Raw genomic sequence first — 12,355 nt, 5'->3', positions numbered from 1 at the left:
TGACAAACAAGTTAATAAAACAGGACTATCAACAATCTCGTTTGAAGTCATTGTTGCGTAAATCCTATGGCCGACAAAACGACCTTGTCAGCAAATACACTCTGCCACTGGGTCGCATGTTGACCGACGTTTTTCATACTAATTGTTAGACAATAATTAATCACCTAATTGTGTACGGACTTTTCCGTTTTTCTCGATTACGACAAAGAGCAGGTGTGACCGGTCAGCAGATGATGCCCACTCCTCCGTGGCACCTGATCCTACCTCCATTTTTTTAAAAGAGGCCCGTGTTCCCTCTGCTTCTGTTTTGTAATTTTCCTTTGAACTTCTGAATTTGAACACTATTACTGTTCGTTATCGCCAAATGTCATTTGTTAAATACCGACTAAAATTAACATAAAAAACGTCTTGCCTAGAGGCTGTTGACAACATACAATTGACAGATACATTATATATAGTGATCAGTTTGTTGCCCCTTTCTTTGTATATGAAAATGACAACAACAAACTGTCTTAAAAACCCATTTAGCGAAATACAAATTTCGCAGAGCAAAGCAACACAGACCTCTAAAGAGATGAAGATGGGATTAGGTGCCTAGGAGGAGTAAGCATCCCCTGCCGACCGGTTGCACCCGCCGTGTGCTCATTGTCAATATGACATTCCTTATCTTTTTTAGATGAAGGTATTTTTTGTTAAAGATTTAACAACATATAAGAAATATTCGGTATAAAAAAGCAATTATCTTAGCTAAATTATTCTTATTGTAAAACAACTTATAATATATCAATATGATGTCAATAAGCTATACATTAGATTTTTCGTAGTTTTAATTCAATACCATGATTTTACATGCATATAAATGAAAAGATTTTTAAGTAATTAAATATTGGGGGGTTGTATAGCAGCAAAAATGCCATAAGGTGGAATATTAAACTTATTTGCAAAAAGGTCTCTCAGAACTGATAAAAGATAACTACAATACAGTTGAATTTTTTTTTCTATTTTAATACTGTGGTTTCAGGGACCTTTTGTTGATCGGACCCTGAAAATCCAATGTTTATCTTAATACAACACAAAAGGAAAAGCTACTTATACATGTATGCATCCTTGAAGCGATGCTATGAAAAGCTTTCTCAATCATTTTATAAAATTAGTTTCATGGTATAGTATTAGGTAAAATCCTTTCTTTTGGAGTTGCGTTTAACGTTTCAATGCCCCCTTTTATTTTTTAACTCCACTGCATGTTGGAAAAATTTTATGTATATATGTATCAAGCAAATAACAGCGTAACTTTGTACAAAGTAGATTTTAAAGATGTACATCTTCTAGTAATTTCCATAAAAATGTTCCAAGCTCAATGCGCCTTTTTTATTCAAGTAGTAGACAGGTAAGTGAATCATCAACTGCTCCTGTATTCGACAACTATATTTGGCTGGCATATAATGATAGAGTCTTTTACCTTTGTATCATTTTCAAACAATGTCTGTAGAAAATAACTGTGCAGTCTTTTCGATCATATCAAACGTAACTGTAGACTCTGAAATTAAAGTCTCTCAGAGCTAATATATGAAGTCTCTGTGATTGATGATAGATCGTTCATCATGAGTGTGTATGTAGTGTTTGGTACGACAGAAATGTGTTCTTTTCTATATTTACTACAATCAGGTTGTTCATTCCTTGATAAACCATCTCTAGAGTTTCTTCCATTTAAAACTGTTTCGTCCAGAGACGCGACAAGAACGCCTCCGTTTTCACCAAGAGTATAAATAGGATATTTTGCCAGATTTCTTAGATCTTTTTCGGATACTTGACCTAGACATTTCCAAATAAAATAAGACAGCAATTATTAAGTAAAAAGAAGTCCGTACAAAAACTTACATTCATACAGGAAGGAAAAGTAGTCAAGTATTTCATTAATGTACAAACAGATAGTTATTGCTTTAGAATAAAAATATAATTCGTCTACTATTAAGACTATGCCTGGACCCCATCCACCTAAGCAATTGAAATACTAAGAGGGATAATCCAATTGTTTTAACAGCAAATAATGATTACAATTAATTGCCGGCATCAGCAACTTTTGCTTGATTTCTAAAAAAAATTAGATGACTAACAATGAAACCTTCAAAACAATATCGGAAAATAATGTAAGAATCGCATGTCTAGATATGCTTACATAAACGACATACAGGTAGACATCGGTATCTCGAACTATTAAAGAGGACTTCAACAAAACTTCGGGATATATTAAGGGGTTCGAGATATCAGAAGTTGCTTTCCAGTTTTGATTCGGTGACGTTCTTATATCAAGACGTGTTTTTACATGTTGTTCCGGTATATACACTAAACTCTTCTACTACTCATTAAAGAATAATCAACTGTTTGAATAAATATTTTAGTTGTGTGGTTCTTTTTGAAAATACAGTTTAATATTTGAAAAATCAATCAAATTATAAAATCAATGTTTCGTTATTATTAAGCCTTCACATCCTTTTCATTTTCGACGGTTTACAACTCTGAAAAGGAAAACGCACTTGCCTTTTAATTACTGAAATTAATCTCGTAGGAAACGAAGAATACGGATTTGAAAATTAAAAAAAACACCAATATAAATAATCTAGACTCAAAAACACAAAGTATATTTTTATACTATTATTATTATAATTTTTATATTATTTGTGTTTGTGAACTAACAAAATGTATCTTTCATTTATTCATTACGCTGTACCTATAGTACTTATACAGGAAACAACCCGTATACGATGAAACAGAAGTCCTTTCACCCACTGTGTGTTCAATACATAGACTTTACGTTTTTCATTAGATTTTCGTATCTTAATCATGCTTCATTGTTAATGAAGAATTAATAAGAAATGAAAATAAACTCGGTTCCGTAATTAATCGATTTTCATGAAATGACAGTTATCAATGTTGGATCGATTCTCCGTACACGGTGTTTCTATTAAACACATTATCGTATTCGTGGCTGCATTTTCATCTGAATTTATATGATTAGGTACTATATGTACAAAATATTTAATATTAACTTCCATCGTGCAGCTTAAGGTACCATTAGTTTTGAAAGGTGTGAAAACTGCCGCGGTTGCAAATGTTTGAAGTTATGACACCAATTATATCCTGCTGACTGGAAAAATGGCTTTCAAAATATTTCGACAAAAGCTGGGTATTCGAGATAACCAAATTCGAAATATCAGGGTTTTTAAAAAATTAGTTATATCGAGAAAGACTTATTTAGGGGTATATGAGATATCCCCTGTTCAAGATACCGATATTTACCTGTAATACAAATTAAAGGAGATGTCATTTCTGTACTTACTGTTTTCATTGCTAGCCGTTTGTTTTTGTGTCAACCCTTTTCTACATTTGCAGCATTTATAGAACCACCTCTTTTTGACACAGCATACCACAAAAACCACAAGGAGCAACCAAGCAAGAGGTAACAATATCGGCATTAGATATTCTGTTGCTGGGCTATTTCCAGCTGTGGAAAAAAATGAAAGTTGACAAGCAAATATTTCACATTAAAGGGACTGAGATAGGATTTGAGATCAAATTTGATTTCTTATTTTTTATATCTAACATAGTTAACTTGTTCATTTTAAATCATTGACCAAAATTTGAATCTTAAAAGTCAGTTTCAGGTGAAATAAAAAGGTAAGAATTCACTGTTTTGTAAGCAAAGCTCGTGTCAAATATTACTTTACAAATAATTTAAAGAAAGAATTAACCATTTTTAGACAAAGTTATTCTTGGCAAACAACGTTAACTGATTCTGTGTTATAATAAATGATATTATCAACAATGAAAGCAATATTTGATTGAAACTGATATAAATAGAAGACAGATTTTAACAATATCAGGATTCGAGCTTCGTTTACAGAATAAAGAATTTTAAATTCCTTATCTTGCTTATAACTTGATATATGACATTCAAATTTTGACAATGCATAAATAATTCCCATAGTAACCATTTAGGACATAAGAATGGAAAAATGAAAATTGAAATGGTTTAGCCTAAATCGTGTCGAGGTTCTCAGTTATTAGATATATACTTACGGTTACTTTTTTTACGCATATTTTTAAGCAATGATTATTCTTCGAAAAACCCTCAGAAGGCCATATCCTTAAATTATAACAAAAAGGAAAAAATTAAGATATGTCACCAAACTATATTTTTTTTATTCATATCATACTACTTAGAAAAAGATAAGAATACCTTTCAAAGATTGTTGTTTGCACTTCCACGTCGTCTCTGTGTTTGAACTCAAAGCAACAAGATGTATATCATAAATATAATATTTACCCCAAAAATGTTTTCCAAAAAAACTTTTATGAAATAGAGAGTAAATTTGCAAGCAGCTGATTTAACAAGATATAAATAAAATTTAAAGTACTGAAAGTACAAAAAGCGCTAAGCCTGGAAAAATGTGCTAAAATTTATACTAAAAATTATTAGGTTACACGTTAAAAATATATTTGATTCGGGATTTGTTCAATACTTTTGTTAAATTGCAATTACTCAGTCAATGAAAAAAACAGAAGATATAGTAATATTTACACTCATTTATTTGCTGTTTTTTATTGTCTTTTTATTACTACTTTTTCAAGGCGCATCGATGAAAAATTGTCCGGTCAGTTTCTCCTTTGAAACGTCCATCAAAAGAAAACTATCAAATTTATGTCCTATCATTTTTATTTCTTTTAAAACATTTTTAGATCACAAAACGTGAAGTGTCATTGATCAAAATTGTAAATAACGCAACTAAAGCAACTCTTATCAATACACAACAATTACAGCAACAATATTCAAAATAGATGCGTCTTCAGCTAAAGCTGAGGTTTTGAGCTAAATTACGAAAAGAAGGTTGAAATCTGAGCCGGCTTAATTAAATATGAAATAAAGAATACATGCGATGGCTTGTGATATCATTCACTGTGCAGCAAGATTCGTTAAAACTGGTTTTATTGCGAGTTTAATCGCTGAAATTTGCAACTATGGGCATAACCAGAAGCGCCAATATTATGTCAAATATATGAATATTAAATAAGTAAGAAAACCAACTCTAGATCTTGCAAAATTTGTTTTCAATGAATATAAAAATTTGTAAGGGAGGGTTACCCACAAACACCACTAAAATTGAGCCATCACGAATTCCAATGATTCCACAGTACTTATACTAAGCGAATTACGTTTAGATATCAAATAGTAATATTTGTTTTGTGATAATGTCTTATTTAACAATCGATGTCGGATCAGTTTGAAGCAAAGTGCCACTATACATTGGTTGTTACTTGCATTTGCTGTAGTACATTAAGTGACTCGACAGTATTGAATTTGTAAACATATTTTAATGATTGGCTTAAGTTCATTTTCAAATTTATATCTATTCGAATAAAAAGAAAATGTTTCGTGAAAAATTGCGCACAGAAAACGATCCCTGAAAATGGGATTAATAAACAGCAGCACAAATTATCGTGGAAAAAGTGGTAATCGAAATATCTGCATTTTCATATAAAATAAGGTGTTAATAAAGCAAACATATTAGCTAAACTCGTTACGGGTAGAAGAGGGTCTCGTACTTAATACCAATAATTAATGGCCACGGGCGAGCTACTTATAACATATAAATAACAAAACCATCGGTACCTAAGAATGTGATTGCTTTGTTTGAAAGGCAAGCTTTTTTTCTTTTTTTTTTTTTCTTTTTTTTTTTTACAAAAATTAACACTCTTGCTGAGGAAACAAGAGTAAATACCTAGTTAAAGATTCATGAATTGATAAAGCTTCTTCCCAGTATACTTTTTAAAAATAATTTTATGATATAAAATTGCTAAACTTAAAAAACAAGATATAAATAATTTTTATTCCTTTACTCAATAATAGTTAATAACTACAAAATTTCAATTTTTAATTGATCGGTTTTGTTTCAGGACAGCCAATGAGAATTTAGAAGCAGATCATGTACTTGAAATAGGAATGTTTCCGTTTTAAACATAAGATAAACTAAGATAGATAGAAAATATGAGTTTTTTAATTCACACTTTATTCTTAAATGATGATATTTACATGTATTTTATCAAGCCTATCAAAACTCCAAGCATATATCCCAGTTTTTACGGCTGCTGATAAAACACGACTTGCTGGTGTGTTCTTGTTTTGAATTACATGCGTTAATTAGTGTGTTCATCTGTTGTATTTTAATTATTTTGTCGTCTAAAGGGTGTCTAATGTAAAAATGAAGATTTCAGACTAAAATGAGACTTTAAAAAATGAAAAAATATTAACTGAAAATGTGTAGAGTACGGTTTAAAGTTTGAATAAGACATAATTTTATCTATATCTAAAAATAACATACCATTTGTTCCAGTCGCGTAGTTTTCTTTATGCCTGTCTATAAGTTCACTTGATTACAAGTACTGCCCTGCGTGTCCGTGCTATTTGATTGTTTATAAGACGTACAATGATGTACATTTGTATCTCTTTAAAATATGACAATAACGGGATAATTTTTTTTTATTAGAATACAGTATTGAGAGGTTTATATGAATTTATCATTAAAACTAAGAAAGAAGCAAAAACACTTGGAAAACACTACAGTGCAGTAAACATAAGAAGCAATTCAATGATGTTGATAAAATAATGGGGAAAAAGTTAATTTTCAGTTTTTGAAAATAACCAATTACGTCCCTTAGATAAGACAGACAATCGGGTTAAGCAGTTAAAATAAATATACAATGTTTACCAACATAAACATTGAGATTTACATTAAAATGGAACTCTTGTAGCAAAAACCCAGTAAGTAAGGTAATCTACCCTTATAGGCGTGTGGTTTAAAGCCATACACTTACCTTACATTTATCCTATCTTCTTTGTCTATGTTAGAGTTTGGCCAAGCCACAACATCGTTTGTCATTGAGAACCCCCATTGTTTCAATTGTACTTGATAAAGTTACTTTCTTTCAAATAACCTTGGGTATTCCGCAGTTTTCAATGCAGTTTTAAAGACAAGGATTAGGTAAATATACCAGGTGGTCGTAAATTCCTTCGTTTCTTGTTTTTGTGTAATTTAGTTTGCAAGTACGTCAAACATACACGTCTGATAAAGGTGGGAAAAAAATCCAGTGCATTCGTTTAAAATGACTCTTATCTATATAAGTATGTGCCCGTAATAAGAGGATCGAGATAAATATTTTGATTTCTGTCATTCTTTTAACTCTTCATATTTTTGCTACAAAAATGTATTTTATTGTTGAAGTAAAAAATGGTTGGTCATTCATTTTTCAAAAATTAATACATACATGTATTTAACTAAAGATGTTATTCTAAATGTTAAAGGCAAAAGACTGCGTAATTGCCTTTCCTCAGTGACAAAATCAATATCTTCCATGAAGATTTCAAAGCATTTTTACCGGTATTGTATATCAATATAACGAAGGAAAAAAATCATACGATATCAAAAATACCATTTTATCTATGCATGAATTATATATTTATTTTAAACGAGGGCAACTAAATTTATCTTGAAATGAAATTAAGACTAACACTGATCCAGTATTAAGTTTTATTTTGAATATAGCGGTGTAACTTATAAATTATGTACAAGAGAATTAGTCCTCCAGTACCTCCACCGATCGAAGCAGACAGAATTAGAACATCTACGCAGAAAAAAAATCGATGAATTAGCACACGAGATATCTAAATGTTAATTGTAGTTATATTTTTGAAGAACTTTCTAAAAACCACATGTAAAATTTTGTTCGATTTAAATATAAACGAGTTCAAAGAGACATTTTGTTATCATTTTTTATTGATTTACTTTTTGCGATCCATTTATCAATTTATTAAAAGAAAAATGTAAGTATAAACAATATAATGGTGTCTTGGATGATTCAAGCGCGATATGAAGGTAGCGTTCAAACCAAAAAAATAAATACATGTATCGCTTAATCTGGTTATGTTCTTTTTTCTGCAGGATTGTTACTACCATATTCCGCACGAATCAACCAAAAAATATAGAATTGTTTAAATGTCACGCTTTCATAAAGAAATACATTACCGATCAGACCCAACCTAACAGAAAGTAAACCCAAACGAAACCCTGGGTTTACTTTCTGGGTTTACTCTGAGTTTACTAGAGTGGACCCAGAGTAAACCCAGAGTAAACCCCAAGTAAACCCAGAGTGGACACAGAGAACAAACCCCGATCAGAAGTATACCCTGAAAGCAGACGCTACATGTGTATTCGGAATATACAATGGGTAGGAATTTCTGGCATTTTCCTGATAAGATAAAATACAGGTCTGCTTCACACTTCAGTGCGTATAGTTGACTTCAAAAGCAATTCTCGAGTAAACCCAAAGTAATCCCCGAGTAAACCCAAAGTAAACCCCGATTGGACCCAAATTTTCAAAAAGTAAACCCAAAGTAAACCCAGAAAGTAAACCCGGGGTTTAGTCGGGGGTTACTCTGGTGTTAGGTTGGGTCTGATCGGTACTGTATGTGATACATTAATATTTAAAACGATATAGCTGTCTAGTTTCAATTTTGTCTTTCAAAATATGTACCTTAGAGGTTAATGAAAGAGTCTTAAAACGTGTCAATTAGTCTTAGAATTATATGATGACATTTGACATCATAGTTTATATGATTTGATAAACGTTTTAAAGACGGAAATACAATTCTGTCAGTGCTAGTATGCATGAAAGCAGTCCATTTTACTATCCTTATAGGCTTTTGCCACACTCGACGTTAATCATCCCAGTACCTTTCACTTAAACCACCAAGATCCGGAAATTATATTTCATAGGTAACATATGCTCAAAACATGTCTTGAGTTAATCAATCACACTTGTATAAAAAATCTCTTAGATATCACTATCTACTAACAGTTCCACGATACATGAGCAATACTTTTTATATCATACTCACAATATGTTTCAAGTTCGGCATACATTTTCATTCTAAATTTGACGTCTTTTGTTACAGTATGGCGAAGGTGGCATCACAGTGCAATTAAACACCTCACAAGAAGATGATGAAACACACACACATATAATAAACCATTTGGAATCTTCACTTAAAGTTTCAGCATACTGAAACCTAGCGGAAATGTGCTGAAACGAATTGATATTTCCATAACAATTTACACAACTTTTCATACATTTCAATTTTAGTTTCCGCATTACAGAAACCATCAGGAATCTTAGACTAAAGTTTCTGCTGACTGAAACCTAACGGATACTTGCTGAATCGATATAATGGTTTCCGCATTGCGGAAACTATACATGAAATTTCAACTTCAAGTTTCAGCAAGGTTTCCATATAGATTCAGTTTTGCTGAAACTGGATATTTCATCCAGTGAATATTCAAACTATTAAATGAACAAAACATTTCCTATTGAAGATACTCATAACCTTTGTTCTATCTCGTTTTAATCAAAAATCTTAACATCATTTAACTCATCTTTACATTGTTGTAGATAATAACAAAATTTTAAGATAGTGTATTAACTTGTTTTAACAAAAAACATGAGTAAAGAAAACATATTGACAATGATAATCATTACCATAAACAATTTGTCAAGAAATGGAGCCGTAAGTTGGGATAAGAATTAAGTCGCAATATATCGGACCGATTTATGTCGCTTTATTTCCCTATTCTCCAACGGCCTTACTTTTGTATCTGTCGCTGTGAAAGAGATGCGTAATACTATGGCTTCCAGAATCACTATCACTCCACTAACAACAAGCTGGATCGCAAAGTAAACGGTGAAGTAAGGAACATTATCGGACTTAGGCATGGTATCATTGATGATGGTCAAAAATACAGCAAAGGTTAAGAAGATTGCCATTGAGGTACCCATTTTTTTCTCCAGAATCAATTGGTAATTCAAACCAGAAGATATTCAGAACGGATAGCAGAACGACTGGGAGTAGAACCGAGAGGATCATATATCCTGATCTCCTCTTAAGATGAATATCAAAATTTAAATTTTGAAACCCTGCTGAAGGTCCTTCCTTGATTTTTTGAAGACTTACTTTACTGCAAGTAACGTCCCATTGCTCGTTTCTCTGAAAGTAATCAAGATAACATCGGGAGTACGCTGCGTCGAAGTGGATAAAATCGTAATTGTCAAATAGATTTCCTACTTCTATTGAACACACCTGAGAGTCGTACGGATACTTTGTGGTATCTATTCTGCATTTCGTCACACTTTCTCTGGATGTTGTGTACACCACATAAACAGTATTAAGGACAGATAATAGTTTCTCCTCTGTTAAACACTTCTTATCAGACACATCGTTATAAATACAAATAGAACTTGTTGTCCATACATGTTTAGATGTTGTTTGTATGGCAGCAATTTCGTGATAGTGTGAAGAATTCCATTTTAATTGCGAATCATTCCACACAATAGACATCCAAAAAACTGCATCAAATGTCTGGTCCTTTTCGTGAAGATTATTAATTAATATTAAATTCAATGATACAGATAGGTCAATTGCTTCAGATTGGTTGTTGAAAGGAGCCACTCGAACCTCTTGCACGTCTAATACGTCCTTGAATAGTTGAGATCTGTTGGATGCATCACAAAACTTGCATAGTAGAATAGACACAAAAGTAATTCTAAACCGAATACAAGTCATCATAAAAACATTTGAAAAATCCGAAAACTCGACCTAGTTCAGTGACCAGTCTCTTTATACCCGCACTTTCTAAAGAAAGTTAGGTTATATTGTTGTAACCCTGTTCCGTTCGTCCGTCCGTCCGTCTGTCACGTTTTACTTTCTCAAACTGCTCTTACATTTCACAAAACTCCTTCTTCCTCGAACTCCTTCTTCATTTTTAACAGTAGACAAATCATCTCTTGGAATATGTTGAAGGGTATCCTATAGTTGTGCAATAAGGTTCCGGAATTTTCAATTTTGTCTTGGGGGTCATTAAATGGCTGAAAAATGACGTCTTTTTAACAAAAAAACTGGTTTCAAAAACATCATTTTTGGGGGGCATAAGCCAAATGATCTTCTAGAATATGATTGGGGGTGTCATATTGAGGTGTGATCAGGTTCCAGACTTATTTTTTTTATTAAGGGGATCAGTGGGCAACAAAAAATGACGTTTGTTATGCAAAAAAAGTATGGTTCCCAGAACTCCTCCTACAACTTTTGGAGTATCTACGTCATCTCTTGGGATATAATTGGGGCTGTCCTATAGATGTGCAATAAGGTTTTAAAAATTTAAATTTCATCCAGGGAGTCAAATGGTAGCAGAAAAATGACGTTTATCACTGAAAAAAAAAACAGAGATCCAAGAGCTCCACTTATTATTTAATGGATAGACACATCATATCTTGGGATAAGGTATAAAAAATTTAAATTTCATCCAGGGAGTCAAAAAGTAGCAGAAAATTGATGTTTATCACTTCAGAAAAACTCCTTTTATGATTTAACGGATAGACACATCATATCTTGGGATATGATAGGAACTGTTCCATAGATGTGCATTACGGTTTTGAAAAATTAAATTTAACCCTGAGGCCGATTACCTACATACCTTTTGATGCCCTTTAAGGATCAATAATATATATGGTTAAGGGTTGGGGATCTCAACCGTTTTCGAGATATTCGTGCACTTCCTGTTCGAGGAGGATCATGACCACCCCCGTGGCCCATGACCTACATACCGTTTGATGCCCCTTGACACAAGGAACACGAATATATATGGTTTAAGGGTGGGGATCTCAACTGTTTTGAAGATATTAAGGGACTTGCTGTATGAGGGGGTCAGGACCACCCACAGGGCCCATGACCTACATAACATTTGATGCCCCTTGACATCAGAAACATGACTATATACGGTTTCTGAGATATATGGTGATTTCAAATTCCTGGGAGGGGGGGGGGTGGAGATGACCCTAGGGGTCAGATCTGATAAACCGTATATATTGGCAGTAACAGTCAATATATGATTATGAAAACCCTATATTATTATCTTTGTCCGTTTTCAAGTTACCATTTACAATAGAGTCTACGATTCTTCCTACAAGGTTCAATGTTCGACCCCACACCCTTTTGACACCCCCCCCCCCCCGACAGAAAAGTGGTTGTCTAACCCAAAATGAGAAAAATCAAACCAGGGTGCACAACTAGATATACAGGCCTATCATATCCTAGAGTTTTGTTCAATTCTGTTCCGCCATCTCTGAGAAACAAGTTTAGAGCGGGAAAGAAGAAAAAGAAGAAGACGAAGAATAATAATACATGTATTAAGAAACGTACAAAACAATAAGTCTCCAAATTTCATTCGGGAGACTTAATAATAAAGATTAAATA

General features: G+C 32.7%; 1 long non-coding RNA gene across 2 annotated transcripts; it reads right to left on the bottom strand.

The window, feature by feature from the left end:
- Positions 1-914: 914 nt before the first annotated feature.
- LOC105341937 (uncharacterized) lies at positions 915-7,065 on the bottom strand. Of its 2 annotated transcripts, XR_004597001.2 has the most exons (6): positions 6,871-7,065; positions 6,378-6,456; positions 4,238-4,284; positions 4,078-4,144; positions 3,338-3,502; positions 915-1,812 (listed from the first exon to the last, which is right to left on the bottom strand). It is a non-coding gene; the product is annotated as an uncharacterized lncRNA (long non-coding RNA). The 2 variants fall into 2 exon arrangements; XR_004597000.2 differs by lacking the exon at positions 6,378-6,456 and having other exon boundaries at positions 916-1,812; positions 6,871-7,062.
- Positions 7,066-12,355: the final 5,290 nt, after the last annotated feature.

This window comes from Magallana gigas, chromosome 4 (genome assembly GCF_963853765.1).
Source record: "Magallana gigas chromosome 4, xbMagGiga1.1, whole genome shotgun sequence".
Classification (NCBI taxonomy): domain Eukaryota; kingdom Metazoa; phylum Mollusca; class Bivalvia; order Ostreida; family Ostreidae; genus Magallana; species Magallana gigas.
This window is presented reverse-complemented; position numbering and strand designations above follow the sequence as displayed.